The 24,755-nt window shown below is 38.1% G+C and overlaps 1 protein-coding gene across 3 annotated transcripts in view; it reads right to left on the bottom strand.

The window, feature by feature from the left end:
• LRRC4C (leucine rich repeat containing 4C) overlaps positions 1–24,755 on the bottom strand; it is a 907,789-nt gene that overhangs the window by 354,901 nt on the left and 528,133 nt on the right. For all 3 annotated transcript variants that reach the window (XM_084894507.1, XM_084894505.1, XM_084894509.1), the window contains exon 4: positions 18,543–18,680. The gene's annotated coding sequence lies outside the window, so the exon portion shown is untranslated. The remainder of the gene's footprint in view (positions 1–18,542; positions 18,681–24,755) is intronic.

The following is a 24,755-nucleotide window of genomic DNA, read 5'->3' as shown; positions in this document are numbered from 1 at the left end:
TAAATGTTAACAAAGTTGTATTTTTCTGGTTTCCAACTTCAAACTTATATGTTAAATCAACTTTGCCAATCAGAAAGCATTTTATTGGCTATGGTTCCATGTAAGTGAGTAAAACATAATGGCTGCCCAGCCCATGATGACAATGGATGTGAGGTCAGGCCTAAGATTTGAATACAAAGGATTCTGTGAAGAATCACAACAGCAGGCATGGGACCAATTCCCACAAATGTAGGTTTGTGCCTTCTGTCTTCTGGCCCACAACATACTCCATGCCTATTACAACTAGACTTGTCTCTTGGCCATGAAAGCAGGCAGATGGAGAAAGATGAGTGGCGGAGCCAAGCCGCATTCCAGCTTCCTGTTTCTGGATGGCTCCTGAGCAAAGAGGAACTGTTTCTTCTCTCCACTGCAATCCATACTTCAATTCCAGAACCATCCCTTAGAGAATGATCTGAATTAATTAACCCAGATTCGTTTTGTTTAAACTTCTTTTTTAAGTTAACTTTAATTTTTTACATTTGAAAAAAAATTGATTTCAGAGAGGAAGGGAGAGGAAGAGAAAGAAACATCAATGGTGAGAGAGAATTGATCAGCTGCCTCTTGCATGCCCCCTACTAGAGTTGGAGCCTGCAACCCGGGCTTGTGACCTGACCAGGAATTGAACCCTGACCTCCTAGCGCATAGGTCGATGCTCCACCATTCAGCCACACCAGCTGGACTTGTTTAAACTTTTTTGCTAAAGGAGGCAATATACAGAGGAGAGCAGAGCACTGGATTTGAACCCAAGTTGCACTGCTTTCTAACGATGAGCCTTTGGGCCAAGTACTTAGCTTCTCTCCTGTTTGTAAATAGGAAGCACAGTATCTGTACCCTGGAACATTTGTATTGTGCCTAGCTAACAAATAATTCTCTTACAACAAACAAACCCTACCAGTGACTATGTTTACTGATCATTTCAACAATCAGCTCACAATAATCAGAAACTCCCTTTGAGGAAGATCTATCTGCTAAAACTTGATTAAAAAAAAAAATCCATCCCAACACCCACCTGCTACTAATTCCTCTATTCACTTTTTAAACGTGACATGAGGGTGGTTTTATGTCACTGGATTCTGGCTACAGGAGCTGTAAATTCTTTTTCAGGATCTGCCAAGATCTGCAAGATCTTGTTAGCTAACAAGTGACAGATCTCTGTTTCCTCATTTGCAAAATGAGTTGGAAAGATAGTTACTGAGTTATTTTCTGCTGGAAGAAAAAGGCTTGATATGCCCTGTTCTCTTTGTGTGTCTATTGGGAAAATTTCATGAACTCTTTTGGTCTCAGTTTTCTCATCCACAAAGTGGTGATAACAAATTTGTCAACTTCAACTAGTTTTTTTAAGAGTTTTAAAAAAAATACATGAATACCAGTGAAATTGTTTAGCATGGTACTACATTATAGAAAGTTTTCAATAAGCAGTAGTCAGATCATGCACAGGAAATATTTCTTAAAAAAATCTAACAGTCTGTCCCCTTTGAAGGAATATCCCTCCTTTTTGAAGGATACATTCACCTATCTATACAAGATTGCCAATTATATCATTTACTAAAATAAAATGTTTTAGACAAATACTTAATTGTATTGGAGTAACTGAATTAACAGGCTGCTTTGGAATCACAGAGGTCAGCTTTCTCAGGTTATCCTACAGGGACACAGATTGTGTCTAATATTAAGAGTAATAGAAAAGAAACAGAAAGTACCTTCATATGGTTAATAATCCAGTTGGAATTAGTGATAGGAGACCAAGTCAATTGGAGAGGAAAGAGAAGCAAGCAAGCAGGGTGGGGGAGAAGGGAGAGAAGCAGGTGGGGCGGGGGAGAGCGCAGCAGGAAGCTCTATTGCAGGAATTTTCCTGCAACAGGCTACTAGTATTCCAAATAATGCTGTGATGTTGGTTGTATTATTGTCCTTTTCCCCCAGAGAAGGAAAGTGAGCATTTTAAATAAGGCACCTAAGGTCACCTTTTTAATCGTTAGCATGGATTAGACTTTAATGTAACTGTATCTATTTATATAAGCCCATGCTCTTAATCATTATGGTATATTATGTCAAATTCTCATTTAAAAAAAAAAAACTACTGCAAAATTTTGTTATATGTTATTTCAAAATACCCCATATCAGTTTGAACCACTGTATACCATATAATTTACTGTTATAAAATTTCTCATTTTTTCCTAATTTCCTTGTCCTTTGCATTCTACATTTTGAAAGTAGCTGAGCAAAGGTGATTTGGTAGTCTGTGTAAATTAAATCTAGTCATTTCTACCTTCAAAAATTTTCCAAAGAATGGCCACGCTCAGCATCTTTACCAATCTTACACTAATTCATCATCTTCTTTATGTGGGTTATCTCCAAGTTCTCCTAAGTAATTTCCTTGACTTTTCTTCATTTCCTTTTACCCATTCTGATCTCAGAAAAGCAGCTCAAACTGACTCTATTAAATCATAAAATGATTTTTTTTCTGTCTTCTGCTCAAAATTATTCAATGGTTTTATTTTCACTCATAATAAAAGTGATGTCCCTTTTGGTGAAGTACAAGAACCTACTTGATCTAATCCTCACTCTGTCACTTGCCATGCCCATATCCTGCCTGAACTCAATTTCTGATAGACTCCTCTTCACTCACTCTGCTTCAAACCCAGGATTGATTGATTTATTCCTCAGGATTTTTGCTCCCTCTGCTGGAATGCTCTTTTCCCTGATATTCTTATGGCTTCCTTCCTCACCTTTCCTTTGCCCTTACCTAAGTGAAATATTCGCAGTGACACCTCTTTTGGTCATTCTGTCTAAAGTTGCAATGTTGAGACACTTCCTACCTTTCTTTTCTTTTTTATTATTTTCTTTAACATTTAATGACATCAAAATACTGTGTTTCTTTAATTTGTCTTATTTATTTCTGTCTTCACCTACTCAAAGATAAGCTCCATGGGAACACTTTTTGGCTGTTGTATCCCCAGTACCTGTAAATGTGCTTGATATAGCAAAGGCTTTGAATGAACATTTCACAAATGCATGCATGCAATCATGAATGAATGAATGAATGAATGAATGAATGAAGACTCTTATTCGCCTAGTTCTGTGCAATCTCTTTATGTTTTTGCCCAGTCCCAGCATCTGAAAACCAACACTATGTAAAGAAACTCTAAGACTTGTGACCATTAACATGTGGCTCCTAACTAATCCTCATTAAGTTCCACACATTGTCCTGCTATGCACTACCCAGACCCAAATACAATAATTCTTACTCTTGTTTCTAGCTTAGTTGTGCCAAAATTATTCTCTTTAAGTGACAGCAATTTGGGGTCGCTTTCCACCTAATTCTTAGTGGAACATTCCTTCTACCTAACCTAGCCTAGGTATGTCCATCTACATGCCACATCAGCATGAATGATACATACCTTCCCCCAATTTTCAAAAGATAAAACAAATGTATTTTCCTTTTTACTATAATAAGTATTATGCCCTTTCTCAATTCCACATCTTTCCTATTTTCATTTATGCTTCCAAGATCAAACACCGCTTTCCATTTCTTAATCATTCACACTCAATGTAATTCAATTTCCCTTTTTGTAAAAATAGCAAACAAAAGCCTTGTAGCAACTGCAAGGCTTTATGATAGAAATAGTTATTTTTAACAACTGGCTTTACCATAACCATGTAAAAGGCACTGTGTGATATTTTATACAGACATCTTTATCTTTCTAGACAGATGTATAGGGTATGTTACAATCCATAGTGATATATAGATAGATACAGTTATAAAGCATCTTTTAAAATTTAGTTAAAGCCCTAGCTAGGTGGCTCAGTTGGCTGGAGCATTATCCCATGCACCAAAAGGTTCTGGATTAGATTACTGGTGAGGGAACATACCCAGGTTGTGGGTTAGATCTCTGGTGGGGACACATGTACCGGAGTACAGGAAGCAAGTGATCAATGAGTCTCAATATCTCTCTCTCTCTCTCTCTCTCTCTCTCTCTCTCATCTCTATCTCTCTCTCTCATCCTCCCTCCCTCCCTTCCTCCTTCTCTATAAAAATAAATACAAATTTTAGTTAATGTATTTGAAGGAAATATATCAGATATCAAATTAGCTCACCTCCCTAAAATCTTTCCTCAATACTGAAATCACCAATATATCTCATGCATCATTTTAAAGCAAGGTTTCATTGCACTTTTTTTTATTCTTTACCATCAGTTGTAAATATTATTTAAGAAATCTCATGAACATTTTTCAAAAAAGGGATAAGTATAAGACCACAATAGGGAAAAACATACACTAAGACCAGATATGTTGTGGCCATCTAGACTTTAATACAGTCTCTTGCTTTTAAGACTCGTTTGGTTCATAGTCAGGTTCACACAACCACCCTTTTTGCCATTAGCCAATGTTCATGGATATCTTATGCAGCAAGCATTGTGCTACACCTTTACATAATCAGAATGATCCTATATGAAGTACATTATCTCATTACTACATAGTTCGCAAATATTATTATTGTAGCTCCTCATACTACATCTGAGAGAGGTTAAATAAATTGTGGGATATCACACATGCATGTGGTAAAGCTGGGGTTGGAACTTCAGAGCTGCTATATAACATGTCAGTATTATCCAGTTGCCAGCAGATGCTCTCACCATCACTCTCACCGAAACACACCTAAATTCCATTTTCGGCTGCTTGCCTTTTAAAATCAAAAGTGGGCTCTGGCTTCCATGACCCAAGCATCAGTGATCTTAACATTCCCAATAGCATCCCACAATTCTAAGTGACTTTGCCACATAACAGAGATGTTTTATGATGTGAAATGTGTGTTATACCTTCCAGGCCCACCTGTGAATAATCTCATTTACCCTGAAGGAAGGGAAGCAAGTTTCTGTGCAGCTTGGAACAGAGCTATTTAAAAGAAATTGAGTAATTTCTCAATGTGAAGTCATAATGATATAAAAACTCAATATAAGTCCTTTAAAATGAGACAAAAAAATTCACTCCAGACAACAATGGGAGCGTTTTCTGGCTCTCCTCATCCCTCTTTTGAATGTCGGGTGAGCACCAGTGCTGGGAGAAAGTGACTTTGGCTTTCACTCTCTGGAACGAGAGGGCTATTGTCTGCCTGTCTGATGTTCTTGCGTGGGCTCTCACAGTTAAAAATTGGCATGAGGCTGATCGGGGTCTTTCTGGATGTCAAGTGTTGGCCAATCCCCACTACAGTCAGCTTGCCTTAGAGATATGTCCAATGTTGAGAGCATGTTTCCCCTAAGCTGCCAGGGAGATGAGGGATGGAGCAAGCCTGGTGTCCCAGTCATTGCCTGAGCTGTTCTGGGCTGCAGTCAGTTTGAAACTGATGAAGATGTCACACAAGTAATTTCAATATGTGACAGCTCAATATTGAGACAGACATATGGCCGCAAAATAGGAAAAGTAATGGCTCAACCCTGGAAACTCTTTATTGCCCTTTCTCCCTATACTGAGAGTTATTTACAAATGGGGAGATTCAAAAAGGTTTGAGCCTTTCCTCCTTCATTTTTCTCCTCCCCTCACTGTATCCTGATGTTTTCCTAACACATAATGGGCTGCATGAGAATTGCCTTTTGGATACAACAATGCAGTGTTAGGAAAGTAGACTCACAAAAATGTCCACTTGGAATAGCACACTGGAAATTATGTGTGATCATGTGATCATATCCGTCTTCTATTGTGTGCCAATTATATTATGTACTTGAAGCATATTTGCCCCCAAGTATAATTTATTTGACCTTCAGAAGCTCTGCCATGATATTCCTGGCAGCTATAAAGTATGATTTATTATTATTATTATTATTATTATTATTATTATTATTCACAACTATTACTTAACACAAAACTATCAACAAAGACTCTTAGCAAATATCATTACTATTTAATATGCATTACAAATACTTGAGGCAGGTACTATTGATACTAACAATAGTTTATCAAAGAGAAAATTGAGGTTCAGAGAAGCTAAGTTACTAGAGGCATCCCTATATCTGTACCCCAGAACTATGGATGTAATTACTCTGCTGTCCCTACTACCACATGCTTCTTAAAAATATATGTGTTAAAAGGATTTGTGTTTGAAAGAATACAACTGTATACTGAATTTAAATTTAGACTTTTATTTTTAAAGCTGGCCCAGACTCAGAAGTGAAGTATTTTGTGTGATCTTCTGGGTTAGAGACATATTACTGAATAGCTAAAAAGAACATCTCCAAAAGCACAAATGCAGAATGATTCATAGGAGTATATGTGATCCAGAAAGCTCAACTTAAGCTGCCAAAGACTTCCTGGGGTCAAGAGTAGAGAAGACAGATGAGACTGTTCTTTGTGCTTCTCTTTCCATTGGTCGTCACGTGTCTGTCTATATTTCCCGGGGACCAGAATTAGCTCTTGCTGTGCAGAATGATGATGAAAGGCAGGCAGCAATAGAACAAGGCAGTGGAGACATGCAGAGGAAGACAGTCTGCCTTTTAGACGTAGCCTTAAGTAGTGGTGAGAACAATACTACCTCATGTCACCTGAGGAAGCTGTTGCAAAGCCTCACAGATCAGTACCATGGAGAGCCTCCCATGTTACTTAACTTGGGCATCATGAAGTGAGGGATATCACCTTATTTTTTCTGTGACCCCAATGCTCAGGATGGCATGAGGTATTTAGCAAGTGTTGCTTCCCCCTCCATTGTGACCCTGGAGGATCTCAGCACTGATGATACTTTTGTAATGAAAGCCTTCAGGGGAACATATCAATTAAACAAGCTCATAGCAGGGTACGGAGAGTGGTGCAGTGCTTAAGAGCACAGCTTAGAAAGGAAGTTTGTTTTAGCCCAGAGTCTTCTCCTCCCTCCCTAATTGAAATCCACTCCCTTTATCTTTGCCACAGTTACTTACCTCCCTTTTCTCAACCTTTTTACCTCCTCCTCCACCTCCTCCTCCTCCTCCACCTCCTCCTCCTCCTCCTCCTCCTCCTCCTTCTCCTCCTCCTCCTCCTCCTCCTCCTCCTCCTCCTCCTCCTCCTCCTCCTCCTCCTCCTCCTCCTCCTCCTCCTCCTTCTTCTTCTTCTTCTTCTTCTTCTTCTTCTTCTTCTTCTTCTTCTTCTTCTTCTTCTGTCCTTTACTTTCCCAATTCATACTCATACTTATTATGAACAAATGAATAAATGAACAGGCAGGGTCCACAAAATGTTGCAAGCAGAAAAAAGAAAAGTCACACTTGTCTATTGACTGTGAAGTATTTATATAATGCGAAAGGGGTAGAAATACACCACACACACACACACACACCCCTACTATGAGTTTTGAAATAATAAGCCTTGATGAAAATTATGACTTGGCCTAATTACATGCCTGCGCTCTAGTTACCTGTTATCAAAATGAGGGTTCTCATCATGATTCCAACAGAAATAGCCAAAATAATATACAACATAAAGCTAAGAAATAATTGTTCTTTTTATGTTAACAAGACCATTATAATTAACCTACTTACTAATAATAGGAAAGGAGCAAAGGGAAGGTCAAATATTATAGGCCTGTCATATGAGCAGTTTCACCAGGAAGCTATGACTTTTTACTCCCCAAGGTATAGCACAAAGGGAAGATAGAAAGATGCCCGGTAAAGTGGGGAACTAGTGTAGGTGCTTGCTGCCCATCACACCTGGGGACAGAGGTCAATGGCTATCAATAGAATGGGCATGGTCACTGCAAGCAGGCAGAAATGTGGGATATGGAATTCTCTGAATAAAGCAAGCTCACTCTTTTCTGGTCTTGGTTCCTCTTAGCATGTAGTGGTTGACTCCTGGCTTGCGGGGTTCTCTTGCTCCTGCTTCCTGACATTCTCCCGTGTGGTCCATGGCCTTGCCATGTATACCCCCACACAATGGACTAATAGACTGCAGCTAGCCTGATGCTGAATTGGATCCAACTGCAATGTGGAATGGGAACTCTGGTTCTGATTTCAGCTCTAACTGAAATCCCAGCTACAATTCTGTGACTGGACTAAGGAAAATGAGGCTTTGGCAACCCAGGAATAGAATTCCATGCAAATGAAAATCATTCATCCTCCTGAATCATAAAATGATTTCTCTCAATATATCACAAGGACCCCACCCCAGCACCCAGTAAAGAAGAGACTACCCCAATTTCTCCAATAACAGTGCTTCTATAATGATTCATTTTTAGTTTGCATGAGCATTTTATAGGCATAAAATCAGTGAAGTTATAAAAACTAAATACATAGAGAAAGAAATCTCTAAATTTAAAACCCCTTTGTAGACTAAATGAAATAGGTGCAAAGTTGGGTAAATAATAACATCTGTACATGCATGTTTCCCACTCCCCTCATGTATACATTAGTGGGTACAATATTGTGTAGGTCATAGTCACACTTTAACAACATTTTATTGTTCACAATTAACTGTCAGGATGTTGGTGTTTTTTAGTTTGTTTATTTATTTTTTCTGGAGTTCAGGGAGAATGACAGTGTTAGTGTCAGGTGAAAGTTTTCAGAATAAATGCCTGACTTATAAAGGGCAGATAATGTTGAAAAGCAGTACAGACAAAGTGTCATTTCCATAATAATTCCTAATTCTAAGTGGTACTAACAAAAAGGCTACTGAATATGTGTTTTTTGCCTTATGCTAAAAGGAGTTTTATTTCTTACCATTGAAAACACTGCAAAGGGTCTTCAAATTTATTACAGATGAAAGGAAGTTGTTTTCAGGGTTTATAGATTTTTAATAAATATGTTGTTTTCTAAAATAATCTATGACAAACAGCTTGGTCAAATATGTGAGTCTTATTAGTACTCTACAGATTGGGAAAAATGCAAGTTTCTTGTAAATCTCAAAATGTATTACATTCCTGCCAGCATGTAAACTGTTTGAAAAATATGCGCCTTATTTTTAATGTGTGTGGCTAACAATAAAATCTGCATTCTATTTCTTTAGATTCATTTATTTTTACTCTAGCTAATTTAAAGGAAAAGAAGAGAGGGTGTCTGTAGCTACATACACCTAAAAGTGGTATAATTTCACAATGTTTTCCCAATACAGTTAATAGAATTTTTAAAAAAATATATTGTATTGACTTTTTACAGAGAGGAAGAGAGAGGGATAGAGAGTTAGAAACATCTATGAGAGAGAGTCATCGATCAGCTGCCTCTTGCACACCCCCTACTGGGGATGTGCCCGCAAACAAGGTACATGCCCTTGGCCTGAATGGAACCCGGGACCTTTCAGTCCACAGGCCTTTGCTCTATCCACTGAGCCAAACCGGTTTCGGCTTAATACAATTTTTAAAAAGAAGTTATCAAAATACTACAGATGGGAAGGCTTTTGTCTTTAAGTCACAGACTTGTTCTCATGGCCTAAGGCAGTCTTGCAAAGATATTCCCAACACCCCTACCCCTGGAAAAAATAATCATAAAATAAATTAAACTGATAGCTTTAGCAGCCAGCTAATGTTCACCACCAGTCCTTTCTTGTTTTGCCTCTTTCCGCCTGGTGGTCCATGATAAAACTCACTACCCTGAGCTCTAGCGCCCTGAGTGAATGCCGGCTATTGAAATGAATTTAAATCTCAATTATAACTAAAGTTCATTGTCTACGTGAAGATTTTTCTTAAGCCTCTCCTAATACATCCCAGGCTTCTGGCTTATGGGCCTCATTACATTTCTCTGCTGCCCCAGGGACTCTCAGGCTTTGGAGAGCTAAACAGCACTTATTGTTCAAGTCTGGCTGAAGTGGCTCACTTTCAAGCAGGGGAAAGAAATATACACAAGCACATATAAATTAGTAAATTTAAAGACACTTTAAGACCGGCCCATCCAAAAGCACTGACAATCTAAGGAGCTCATATTCAGTAGTGGAAAATCAGGAGTAGCTTTATAACAATGATATTCACCCCAGTATTGGGGGGAAGGCTGAATTTAGAAAAGAGAAGGAAATTCTGGAAAAAAGAATAATATGTGAGCAAAAAGCTTATGTCAGGAAAGGAGAGCATGCCATGTCTGGTGTGCCTTGGCATAGATAAGTACCAAATTATCGACTCCTCTGACCTTGGGGCGATCTTGCAGGGTCTAGGGTGGCTCTGTTTCCAGGTCAAGCACAATTATCAATACCCAGCACTCACTGCTCCCTGAGGCTATGTGGGTGAGACCAAGGAGGTGCTCTCACATTGGACATCTCTCTCTCGGTAGGCAGCTGCCAAGACATCTGCACCCATTGTAGAAAAGTGGTACATGGAACCATGAAGTGAACTGCAGGGCAGGAGCCCAAGGTCCTCAGCCAAGGGAGCATGGCATAAGCAAGGTAAGGCCAGGTGGAAGAAATCCCCCGCCCCCCTTTTATTTTCAGGAAGAACACGTGCAATGAGAGCTAGGAAAACTGAGCTACCTTAGTGTGAATCATAAATGCAAAGGATAATGGCATCTCAGGAAATAAAGGAAAACTGACTAAATCCCTAACATGTCAGAAAACCAGAGAATGGAACTCAGGAGGCAAACTCAGGATTGAGAAGTGACACTGAGACTTAAACTTTCAATGATGCCCAGGGAGGTCCCTAATCCCTCCAAATGGGCAAGTCACCATCTAGCAGGAATTGCTTGGAGAGGTGGCTGTCACATGTATAGTATAGCAGAACCCTTGACCTCTTGGACCAGAGAGTTGAAATGAGGCCTCATAAATGGCCAGAAGAGATACTTCTTAATTTGCTTAGAGTCAAAGACTCACTTTCTTCATGAGATTGGCTAGTTATTTCTGGGACTCTCTGGGTTGTCTTACATTGCTCAGAAAATACCCACTCACTCTGTCTTCTTGGTTAAGGCGCTGTGCTACATCTTGCACTTGGCAGTGAGAACCCAGAGAATGCTGCTTAGAGGCACAACCGCCTCTTTTTGGTGGCCCTTTAACATCTCCCATTGACAATGACACACTGGCATCTGAGCTAGAACAAGCATCGCCTCCTTATCCCTGCATTTGACATTGGCAACTGGACTCCCAGAGCAGTGTGGCTCACATCCAGAGTTAATTACTCTTTTAGTAACCCAGATTCTTTGATTTCCGTTCTCTTTTTATTTTTATCTATTTCAAAAAGGAAGGGAGAGGGAGAGAGAAAGATAGAAACATCAGCAATGAGGGAGAACCATCAATCGGTCACCTCCTGCATGTCCTTGCCCTGGGGATCAAGTCTGCAATGGGAACAAACAATGATCTCCTGGTTCTTAGGTCAGTGCTTAACCACTGAGCCCCACGGGGGTAGTGGAGGTTGGAGGGGGCCTAATATATGGAAACAGAAGATGATTTGCTTTTGAGTGGTGGGTACACAGAGTAATGAACAAATTTTGTATCATAGAAATAAATGTGTACTTGAAATCTCTCTTGATTTTTATTTGCTAGTAAAAGCATGGGGATTCCTGAGAAGGCATTCTTACAACTTTTCATCCTGCAGGAAACCTACCTGAGAAAAGTAACACTTTGTTATCATTATTGGGAAAAAACCTAACCCTAGTCTCCACCAAAAATCAAGCCAGCTAATTAATCAATAGGAAATCAGGCAACATGATATTCTTTTCCCAAATCAATTAAAAACAATTCTTAGCTGGTAGGAAGGAGAACCAGCTTGCACCAGCCTGCAAGAGAACTATCTGCACACCTCTCCCCACCTGTGTTCAGTGACATCAGTAAAATGAGCCATGGGAGTGGGTGGGGGGAGGTTTACACCACAGAAACAAGAAAAACACTACAAATCAGAGCTATTTCTCCTCCTCAGAGAGCTGATTTCCCAGCATACTGTTAGTTCTCCCTTGTTATTTCCAAGGGTATGGAATAAACAACCACTTATTCACCAATATGTTAGTGTCACACCTTCTCTGTGCAAAACACTCCATAGGGCTGATCTCTGAAATAGATGCATCCCATTTGGTTGAAGAGAATGCTCCTTTCAAATTGTTTTAGTGCCCTGAAATTTCTGGTTTATGGGTTAGTTTTTTTGTTTGTTTGTTTGTTTGTTTGTTTGTTTTTTAACAGTAAACATGCACTGTGGCACATTTCACTGTACTGCAGAGATTTGCCATTATATTTTCAACATGAACAGCTCAGAGATGTAAAATGTGAAAAGTCAAGCATAAGGAATTCCCAAAATATTTAGTGCATTTGTCACTGGAAAAAAAATAAGTTGAGAAAATTGAGTTACTGCCACTAATGCAATTGTTTTACCTGGTGGGGAAGCCAGGAAAAGAGACTGACATAATATGAACTAATTTTTCTCTCAAATGATGCTTCATGTATACCATTCTAATTTAATGTCTGATAAACTGGAATATGGCAAGGAGATGCAGTCACTCTGATTATGTCCCCTGTGATATCTACTTATCACCTCTCAATCCTCAACTAGGTCATGTGAAGGAGGCTCAGAAAAATTGACTAAACCCTGTATTATACTGTCAGAGAAGCAGCAAAATCGCATTCAGAATGATTGTAATAAGAAGTAACTGCCACTATTTTATACATATCTCTTAAATATCTTTACTCTCTCTTCCTTAACAAAGTGATTGTATCTTATTTTGTTCCTGAGTTTCTAATAATGGCTTTATGACAAATCAAATATACCTTTAAAAGAAATTTAAATCTGAATGTAATAAAACTTTTAAAAGAACTAACTTAGTATACGGCAATTTTAAAAACCCGATAACATTGGAAACCTTAAAACCCACAGATTTTTACATGAATATTGATCATTTCCTGTGTTGGGTACTATACTGCACCCTACCCTCTCAACTGTGGCAACTATAAAGTTTAAATGACTGATACGATTCTGCCATAGGGTTCTAAATTCTTGGAAGTTCTAAGAGTGTAAGTTCTGAGTCTGATTTTTTTGTGCAGAACACTTACTAAAGTGAATTTCCATGAAACAAGATGTACCAAACATAAATATAGCCTATTTCAATGTGCTATCCTTATTCTTCACTGAGAGTTGTGTAAAGTACAGCTCAACCTACATTAAACTTCACTTTCTAGTTGTTTATTTTATTCCACGAGGCACCAATGGAAAGCTTTTTCACCCAAAGTGCAAACGTTTTATGATGAAGCCAACCTAACAAGAATCAGGATGCTTTGAAAAATAAGATCCTGTAAATATTCATTATTAGAAAGCCCTGTGAATATACCCTACCTTATTGAATACACGGTTGATATCCTCTAAGTGTCTATGATGTAGGTCAGAAATATGTCCTTTCATCAGCCTGTGATGAGCAATGAGTTCTGCTCATCACAGGCTGATGAAAGGACATATTTCATTGTCCTGAAAGGACATTCAGGAGTGAAATATGAAGAGTTTGTTAGCTATGCTTCAGACTTTCTGTCTAGGGCTTTTTATATTTGTGGATAAAGTCCCTTCTTTAGGTAATTGGAAAGCCACTGTTTATGTGATCCCCAGTCTGACAGACTTGACAGAAATAGATAAGATTCAGAGCTTTCCTTTGGGCTATATCTACGTAAAGTCTTAACAAGTTGTGAAATCATCTTGACAACATATGCTGCCATTTTTATTTAATTATTGTAGTTTTTAAAAATATTTTTGCATGTGATGGGATGGGGGAATTGACATTTGACTCACAGACCACCAATCTACATACATAATGTGGTCAAACATCCTGCTATTGTGGTTGATATTTGAGGTCAGAGCATATATAATGAGATAAAAGGGGCAATTGATCTTAAATATTTAAAAAGTAATGAAAAATGATTTTTATCTTTGTTCTCATTCTACCAAGGCCAGAACAATAAATACTACAGTTCATTTGAAGGAATAGGATTTACACAAAGACCTACCTAACTTGGTTAAAATAAAAAAGTGAACTATGTGAATGCTTTATCTAGAAATATTAACAAAACTCCTTTTCTTCAAAAATGTTGGAAAATATGAGACAGATTACTTCCCAGCAGGTCAAATGCTAAATCCCTATAGCAAGTGATGTATGGTGAGTAATGGGTTGCAAAGATCGTCAAGACATGGCCTTACTCTGAGGAGATGAAAGAGGACTCTCTCCTTCCATGTTATAGCTAAGGCAGCCTTTCTATGTTAGCATCGCTAATGGATTTTATGTAACTCAGTAATTAGCTCTGTATTTCATACATATGCTCTTCTCAGTACCTAGAATATTATTTAACTTGTAGAAGGCAGTTCATTAAATCAATTAATTTAGAAATTATGTCTTTATTTGATAATTATTTTTATGTCCCTTCTATGTAAAACAACCATTTCTTTGAGATGGGTTTGCATGTATACCTACTGAAACAAAGAGAAAAACTGATTAAGGGACTCCGTTAATAAAAACTTTTGGTCTGTGAATTCTCATTATGAAGATAAAAAGACAAGCTGCAGAATGAGAGAACGTATTTGCAAACTACATATCTGTCAAAAAACAGTACATAGAATATTTAAGGTATTCTCAAAACTCACAGCAAAAATAAAACAAAACAAAACAAATACACACCCAACAAAACAAAACAGAAAAAACAACAACACACCACAAAGAACAACAATAACAAAAATAACAATCTAATTTAAAAAGTAGGCCAAAGACATAAAAAGACATTTCACTGAAGAGAATATAGATCTGGTAAATAAAACAGTGATGTCAAAATGTCAAATATCACTAGTATTTAGGGAAATAAAAATTAAAACCCTGATGAGATAATTAGAGAAAAAGCTGTTGACATTGGTCTTGACAATGTGTGTATATATATATATATATATATATATATATATATATATATATATGTATGTATTTATATGACACCAAAAGCACAGTATCTGGTAAAAATCAACAAGGGGGACTCAGCTGATATTTTACCCTTAAATAGTCACTCACAGGCGTGGCTGGCTGTCAGTTCAAATTTTGAGGACCCAGGGCCAGGGGACAGTGGGGTGGCTCTCAGATGGCTGGCATCTGCAAATGTGAAAACCTGTGGGGCTAAAACCAATGAAATCTGTAGGGGCCTAAGCAGCTTCCCTAGTTTCTTTCATGGCAAAAGCTGGCACAGTCCTCTGCAGAGCGGGACCCTGGGAACCATGGTTGTTCCCCCTGCACAGCAGAAACGGGTGGCCCCTATGTGGCTTCCTTGTCCCTAGCCTCTCTGGGCATCCTAGCTTTGCCAGTCTCTGTGTGGGCTGAGACCAAAGAGGGTCCTTCCTGCAGCGCCCCTAAAGACTGTGGAAGCTGGCAGATCACTCCACTCTCCCTTTCCCAGCAAGAGGAGCTCTTTCCGCCTTTCATGTTGCAAAGCAAAACCGCAAAGCAATGCTACTTGACAACTGTTAGAATGAATATTTTAAAAACACAAGAGCGAGGACATGTTGGCAAGTTATGTAGAGGAAAGGGAACCCTGGTGCACTGATGATGGAACTGTACATTGGTGCAGCCACTGTGGGGAAAAGTAAGGAGACTCCTCCAAATGTTTAACTAGAAGTATCAGATGATCCAGCAATTCTATCTCCTGGTATTTATGTAAAAGAAAATGAAATCACTATCTCAGACAGATATCTGCACTACCCTGTTTATTGTAGCATCAGTCACAATAACCTAGATATAGAAACGACTTGTGTCAATCAACTAAGAATAAAGAAAAAACTCTATAAATATATAATTTATTTTATTATATAAATACAATAAAGTATTATTTAGTTCTAACAAGAAGGAAATCTTGCCTTTGCAAAACATGGATGAACCTTGAAGGCATTAAGCTAAGTAAAATAGGTCAGACAGAGAGGGACAAATAAATACTACATGATCTCACACGTGGAATCTATAACCATTGAACTCAGGAACAGATAGTACAATAATCTCCCTTATTTAATGGGGTACATTCCAAGAGCCTCAGGAGATGCCTAAAAGCACAGGTAGTACTAGACCCTATATATATATATATAGACTATGATAATGCTTAATGTATAAATTAGAGTAAGAGATTATCGGTAAGTAATGAAATGGGACAATTATAACAACATACTGTAATAAAAATTATGTGAATGTGGAATCTCAATTATCTTCTTTTATGTACTTACCTTTTCACTTAAAGAAAGCAATTTATGGCTTCTCTTTGGCATACTTGAATCACCAACACCACTACTCTTGTGCTTTGGGGCCATTATTAATATGAGTTATTTAAATACTGTGATGCTCCACAACAGTCAACATGATAACTGAGATGGCCAAGTGACTAATAGGTAGGTAGCATATACAGTGCGGATATACTGGACAGAGGAATGACCCACATTCCAGGTAGGGTGGACTAAGACAGCATAGAAATTCAGCATGCTATTCAGAACGACATGCAAATTAAAATATTAATTATTTCTGGAATTTTCCATTTAGTATTTTTGGATGATGGTTTACCATGGGTAACTGAAACAGTGGAAGGTAAAACTGCCAATAAGGGGGGACAATTGTAGATTGATTTTTATCAGGAACTGGGCAGAGAGGAGTGGTAAATGTGATACTGGCCAAAAGGTACAAACATTGAATATGATGAATAACTTCTGAAGAATTTAATGTATAGCATGATGGCTATAGTTAGCAAGACTGTATTGTATAGTTGAAAGTAAGAGAGTAGATCTTAAATTTTGTTACCATAAGAACAACAAAATGACAATTATGTGAGTTGAAGCGGTAAATATTTCACAATGTATACAGACACTGAATTATCACATTGTACACTATAAACTTACACTATGTTAAATGTCCATTATATCTTAAAGCTGGAAATAAAAACACAAATATGAGACCTCCATTTGATATAGCAATTGAAGTTCCGAGAAATGTATTAAAATTCTATGCCTACACAAAAACCTGTTCATGAATGCTTATCGTAATTTTTTAAAAATATAATAGTCCCACTAGAAAGAAAATCAAGACATCTTTCAAAGGTACAAAGTTAAACAAACTGTTGTATATCCTTACTATGAAACACTACTCAGTTGAAAGAGAATGAATAAACTGCTGGATGTACCCAATAACTCAAATGAATCTCCTGAGATTCACACTGAATGAGAAAGAGAGGTGGGGGGTGGGGGGAGAGAATAGGAAGTTCAGAGAGAAGTAGATTTGTAAGGAGTTCCCTGTTGCTCATGAAAATGGTACAAACATAAGTTGCGGTTTTCTTCTTGTTTTCCACCCTCTGGTGTAGAAAGAAGAACTAAGATTGCAGGCACAGAAGTGAGACCTACACACTTAAATAAAAACATCTTCAAGTGTTTTATTTTTCCTTTGTTGGTTCATGTTCCTCTTGAGTGCTGGTACCATCTCTATATCTTACCATTGCCTCCTTGTTTTTAAAGAGCCCTTTACATGCTACAAAACACCTCCAAATCTAGGTTCTTAACGTGACTCTTGAAACAAAGCGATCTCCTCAAACACAGATAACATGGGTCCAATTTAGCTTAATCAACATGCTGTGATGAAGTTGTTACAAAACAAATAAATATAAAAACTTCCTGGAAGCTCTTGAGTTGGGAATTCAGACGATATCACTGTTATACATGCAACCCAGATAGAGGCAAATATTAACAGGAAAATGTATGAAGCAATTTCATCAGCCTAGGTCTCCAGGTTCTTATAACATTAAAACAGCATGAATGATTCAAGTGTGATTTCCCAATTAAAATGGCAAGTACAAATGTCTCCCCAGCCACAGATGAAGCTTAATGTCACTATAATTGGATGTTATTTTTTTTGTCTTTTCTCCTCAACACATTGAAATCCCACAGAAGAATGAACAGGTGATTTCCATGTCATAGACCTGGACAGGCCGTAGGTGCAGGCTCAAGTGGCCTTAACTGGTGATGGCAGTTCTAGCTACAGACGATGCTACCACTGAGGCGCAGCTCACAAATTGTCAACTGTTAGAGTCACTCAGACTTTCATTCTTTCCCGCCAATCCATTCAGGCAAGTTCAACTTTCACAACAGCCCAACAGAAAATATGTCCGTGTTGTCACCACATCAAGCTTTCCAACCTCACCATCTGGCTACCTTTCCCAAACACTTTGTTTCTCATAAATGACCTTAACTGGTGCCCACGTTTCAAAAAAAAAAAAAAAAGGCAGAGGGCATCACTCTTTGTCTGCTTACTTCATCCTGAATCCTGAGCAGGCCAGTCTGCCACTCTGTCCACTCCAGGGGCAGTACAAAGAAACATCTGTTCAGAAACAGCTGGACTCCTGCCCCTCCGCCTGAATTACCACTAGTAAAAGCTTTATGAGGTGGGTACCTTCTCCTCCAGGATCCTCCATCTGCAACAGACCGAAGCCCAAATGAAAAGAAAGAAATGGCTAGACGTTTAGCCATGTGTTGGCATCCGCATGGGGATGTTTGGGAGAGAAGAGAAACTCTCAGCTGTACCGAAAGGATATTAAAATCTTCTGAAATGTTATGAACTATCCCACAGTCAATGAATCTTTGAGAGATTCTAAGGGAGAAAGTTACATCTCTCACTTACCTGCGGCAAATTGTCCATGGACCAGTTTCCCTGCTTGCTAAACTTGAATCCAGTCAATTTATTGAAACTCCGAAGTAGTTTCAGGATGTTTCCATATTGGGGGATCTAGATACATTATCTCTCTGCATCCAGTAACTCCTGTATGAAAAAAAAAAGGGGGGGGGGCATAAACAATGGTGAGGAAAGATGATTTGATTTTAGGCTTACAATGCAATACAGACAGTCCTTGGGTTATGTCAGACTCAAGGAGCATTGTTTCGTGGTTACATCACTATCTCCCATCCTATATAATAAAAGGGTAATATGCAAATAGATCAAATGGTAGAACAACCAAATATAATAACTAAGCAAAGTGTAATATGCTAATAATACACTAAGACTGTTCAACCGCTAGCACTGACCACCAGGGGGCAGACAGTCAACTGGTTCACCAGGTGCTATGATGTGCAATGACCACCAGGGGCAGATGCTCTGACCTGTAGGTTAGCTTGCTGCTGGGGTTCTGATCAGGACTGAGGGAGACAGGCCAGACGTGCCCTAGAGCCCTTCCACAGCCTTCCCCAGCCCAATCATGCACCTGTGGGGTCTCTCAGCCTGGCCTGAACCCTCTTGCAATCCTGGACCCCTTGGGGGGTGTCAGAGAGCCAGTTTCAGCCTGATCCTGCAGGCCACTCCCCTTGGGAAGTTGCCAGACACAGGGTTCATGGCTGGTGAGCACTCCTGCAACAGGGTGAACTTCTTCCAATCAGGATTGATTGGGCACAAGCCCACAGCAGGCACAGTGGGGCTGGAATGAATGGGAGTGGCAGGTAGGAGCTGCAAGCAGCGTTGGAGAGTGGGTTTCAGCTGATCCCAGCAGGCCACCCAAAGGGACCCAACCCATGCATGAATTCATGCATAGGGCCTCTAATTTATTTATTTAAAAAAAAAGTTCTGTCATTTTGACGTATGTATATATGTGTTATGCTTTTTATTTATTTACCTACAAGTAAAGGTCAGTAATTGTTACCTTCCTTTTACATTTTTTTTTTTTTTACTGTTTCACTTCATTACTGCTATGTATGTGCTCCATGTGAGTGATGTAGGTGCTTATGTAGGTGGTTTTCAACTTGAGGCAAAAATCGCGTTACATCATGCCAGCATCGTAGGAACGGATCTCTGATGTAACCCAAAGACCTACTGTATTCAGATTATGTATCACAGAATTATACACTTGAAATATATATATATATATATATATATATATATATATATATATATATATATATATATATAGTAGAGGCCCAATGCACAAAATTCAAGCAAAATTAGGCCTTCCTTCCTCCAGTTGCTGTCATCGGCTTCCCTCTGGGCACCCAGGCTTCCCTCCAGCCACCAGCAGGCACCCAGGACCCGGGCTTTCCTCGCAGCCCTGGCTTTGTCCAGAAGGTCATCCAGAAGGATATCCCATCTAATTAGCATAATATGTTTTTATTAATATAGATGTCAATGCAATAAATTAAAAAATAAAATGATGTACTTAGGAATATGTAATCTTCAATAAATGTTGGGTGATCAGTTACGTTTTAGCTCCCATTACTCTCACTAAAAAGTATTTGACCATTTCTATTATTTTTTTTAAATATAAAACTGTATTGAATGTTAATGTGGTTTTGTATCTGCAATTACATCTAGCAGAAGTCCAGGTGAATGGAAAGGCTTAATGAAAATGTATTGATTAGAGATTTCATATCTCGGATTGACTACAATTTGCTTGTTATTGCATGCCCTGAGAGGGTGGCAAGGAATCTAACAATTGAGAAGTTACGATGGGCATGTTGCTATGCCTGTTGCAGATTCTTCTAGTACATGTTAAAGAAACATAGTAGAGCTAATAGTTTTAAAAAGAAGGAGAACCCTGAATTACATGGTAGGGTAAATATCAATTTGAGGAAACACACTAAGTAAATGTTAGTTCCAATTCTGATTCAAATTATGAAGTACCTATAAAACATTTCATCTATTTTATTACCACTGTCTTATTGCTACATTTTAAATGACCATTTATTTGAAGTTTGCTATGTATAAGGCACCATTTAATGATTTACATGATTATCTACTAATTTATTTATGTGATAGAAAAAGTTGTGCTTCAATGTAAAACCATACATTGTCCATAGTACACTCTCTGTTTACATGATTCTGATTCCATAGAAGAATTCTATAGGGTTTACAACTCTTCAAATTGTAACTAACTATTAGCAGTACAAAATAATTCTTCTCTATAGACAAACAAATTGTATTTGGTCCAGTCAAGGGTCAATAGATTTCCCTCTCCACGTGGAAGGAGTTAGTTTTGCCTCCATTTGTATTTTAATCTCAATATTTCTGATTTATAAAATATGCATTTATTTTAATTTTTTTCTTTTACTTAGTTAAAATAATCCTGGTTCTCTCATTTAATGAACTGTGTAAAATCTTTACTACCTGCTCATTTTATATTTGCATGTGTGTTATTTTACCTTTCTTGAAATGGTCTTTACCATTCTAAAAAAACAAACAAACAAACAAACAAAAAAAACCTCTGACAGATTGTTTAGTACAGATTGTTTAGTACATTTGAAAGCCAATGTCCTGAGGCTCAGCAAGGTCCTGTGAATGACCTCAGAGCCACAAACATCCACTGGGCATTCCTGACTATTAAGCACTGTGAGAGATGCTGGGGATGCAAAGTTGAACAAGGCTGTCTCTATGGCCAAGGTCAAGGAGAGCAGAATAGGTCAGGTGCATCTATAGAGATCCAGGACCTAAAGCCATTTCACAAATCTTCACTATTCACATAGCATCCCATTCTCTATGAAATACTGAACTCAAATAGATTCAAACAGCATTATGTCCCTCACTACTTGAACTCATTCTGTGAACTCTCGATAACTAAATTCGGGATTCCAGGAGATGTGTGCAGAGAAAGATATTCAACTGTGTTCTTTTAGTCCCCAGAGTCACCTTGTGAAGTAGGCATTCTTCCCACTTTTACAGATAAGAAAAATGAAGCTACAGAAAGTGATTTACAGTAGAAGGAGATAGCGGATCACACAGTCCATGTCCTCATTCTATGGATGGAAAAGCAGAGCTCTGGGAAACAGACTAATTCTCTTGAATCTCTCGTTTTGTTAGGAGCAGGTTCTGTCTCAAATTTCATTGCTTCTACCTGCTCTTGCATTTTTTCACTTATCTGGGACTAATATTGAAAGAAAATGGGGCACATATCTATAAAATTCAGGGAGACAGGTAAGGGGGAAATTATTAAACTTGCTCAAGACTATCAGAATGCACCACGGACTTTTTCCAACCTCACTCACTCAGTTATTATTCATCCAGCACATCTGAGGGTTAATGTCTGAACTCATTTTTCTTTCTGCTTTACTGTTATATGTAATTATATATGTTTATTTACCTCCTACTTATACAACACCAAGAGACATTGTTAGTATTTCATAAAGTGACTACCATCATCCACAGTAATACAAAGGCAATCTAAGAGGTTAAATGTCTTTATGTCTGGATTTAAATCAATTTACGGCTATTCTTTCATAATATCAATCTGAAATGAGGATAGAAGGATATAGCTGACTGAGTAATAAGACTATGGAAAACACACTAAATATCAGTAAATCCATGGACTCTGTTTAGTTGGGACAAAATTCAAATGATGAGTTTGTATGACACAAAGAATACACTAGAGGAGGGAATCACTTCACCAAGCCCCTCTGTGTCCCATGGAGTTTGAAGAACTCAACAGAAACCCACAGCTCTGGTCAGCTTTGCAAGTAAGTCACCTTTTGCTCACAAATTCAGGTCAGGAGCACAGGAATGATTTCTGATTATCCAAACTTGCAGAGTGAGGCAGAAAATTTTGGCAGATCTCAGAAACTCCAGGCAGAGTACATTGATTTTCATTCACTTATAGCTACATAGTCTAGAAACTTTTGGAACCACATGGTTATCAAACCATATAATCAAGCAGATTCCAAGTTTGTTTATGTATTTATTCATTTATAAGTTATATTTATTGTTGAATGTATTATAGATCCCCCAGCCCATTAAACCCCTGATTTCCACTCCCACCCCTCCCAGGCTTTAACCACACTATTGTCTATGTCCATGGGTTATGCATATAAATTATTTGGTTAATCTCTTCTGGATAGCCCTCCTTCCTTCTGACATTATGGGGTTTGTTTTGCCCACATCACCTTAACTCTTCTTATCTTTCATCCACTCCTCTACTCTCTCTTTCTTCTCTCATTTTTGTTTCCTCTCTTTTCCTAATTTTCCTCCTCTCACTTCACACAAGTATTTCTATGAGGAACTTATGGTCATAGATATCTGTCTAATGAATAAGCTTCACTACATCATCTCTCAATAAGCAGAATGGAGAGAGGTCAGTTGTTAATAACATCCCTACAGGGTAAGAGTGATGTAACACATGAGCAGCAATGGATCATTTTTGGTTAGAAAATACATTTTCCTTTCATCAATCCAGTTTTTATGTCCCTTCATCCATTCATGACATGCCTCTCACCTCGGGCTACCTTTGTGTTAGGCTTTCACACCCTTCAGAGCATTTCCCTTATAAAATGTAAAACCTTCTGTTTCTTTCTAAGGCATCAAAATTCAAACGGAGTTGTGTACTATGCAAACCCATGCTAATTTCAGTCATTATGCAGATGCCCAAGTATATGGCAGGTTTCCACCTAAAAGTGTCATTTCCCTGTAGAGTCAAAGGCAGTCAGTGAGCTATCGATCCCTTTGCTGAAATATAATCCATGTATCATGAGGTCACCAAAATTTTGAACTCCTGTTATGAAAACAGGATGCCCTTAGGGAGGTTGGTGAATAGAGCAGTGTCAAATTGCAGCTTTTATTTAAAATGAATTGATGGGGGAAAAACTGTACAGGAATTTAAATTTATAATGACTCATAATCTTCCACTTTTGTGCATTTTAAATATTTCTGATTTTGTTTCCATTTAACAAGCTGCCTGCCTACCTCTGAGTGGTCAGAAGAGCAGAGGAAAAGAAAATATCTTCCTTATAATTATCAAGACAATTAAAGAGAATCTACCTAAAATTAATCATTTTTGAACATATAGAAACTGATGGTTTGTGAAGATACAAGGTGTGACCAAGGTTATACAATAAATAACTGTTTAGCAAGGGTAAACACCCAGGCCTATGTCAGTTTCCATGTCCTTTCTTACTCACAATAGATATTTTTACTTTGAAAATATTAGTTTAATGATTGGTCCAGGATGAACTTTCTGTGTACAAATATCACTATATGTTTAAATGTGACTACGTTTAACACAGAGTATGCTGCTGCAAAAAGAAAAATGTTCCATCTAGAAAAAACAAGGAAACTCCCATCTACCCTGTAACCAATTGTATCTATGATACTAATATAACTGGATTAAGGGAAGAGAATGGAGCGAGGATAAGGTATATTCAGTGATGAAGCCAGATTTTTCATGTGAAAGGAATATACAAGTAATTAGTTTTTAGGTATGATCAGTCACTATATGGCCTTTCCAGAAGCCTGAATCAAATAACTAATACTTCCTAGAGAAAACCACAACACACCACTAAATTATATCATCAAAATAAGTGCATTTTGTGCATTTTGCCACATGATTGCTGTTGATTTTTCAGAATAGACCATAGAGCAAGAGTTAATAGGAACAGAAGCACTATGATTCTCTCCTGATTCTTGGAGTCCAAAAGGAAGTTATATGCCCAAAGGTTCAGTATCAAGACCTGCTGTTACCTCTTGTGCATTTGACCAGCAACCTTCCAAACCTGGAAGTTTCTGAGTGGCCACGTACCATGATTATTTCTCCAAGTACATATTTTCAAGATCTGAGTGTGAACATATAATTTATAGCGAAAGCCAAAGCAGAGACACTAATGCTAAAAAACAGAATCTTTGGAATTTATATACCAACAAAAAATAAATTTAATATAGAATCATGAGACCCAAATTGCTAACCATAAGGAAGAGGGAATGTATCATCTTCTAATATTGTTTTACTGGATATAAATGCATAAAGAGCCCTTTATTACATTTGTGTCATCAGCATTCCAAATTTCAATGTGACTTTTGACATAAGAATACAATCAAGAACTGAGTTATTATATTTAGAATGGCACTATCTTATCTGTGTGTCTTCAATCAGAG

This window comes from Pipistrellus hanaki, assembly GCF_964339955.1.
Source record: "Pipistrellus hanaki genome assembly, chromosome: 9".
NCBI classification, from domain to species: domain Eukaryota; kingdom Metazoa; phylum Chordata; class Mammalia; order Chiroptera; family Vespertilionidae; genus Pipistrellus; species Pipistrellus hanaki.
Note: the sequence above shows the minus strand (reverse complement) of the source record. Positions and strands in the feature narration are given on the sequence as shown.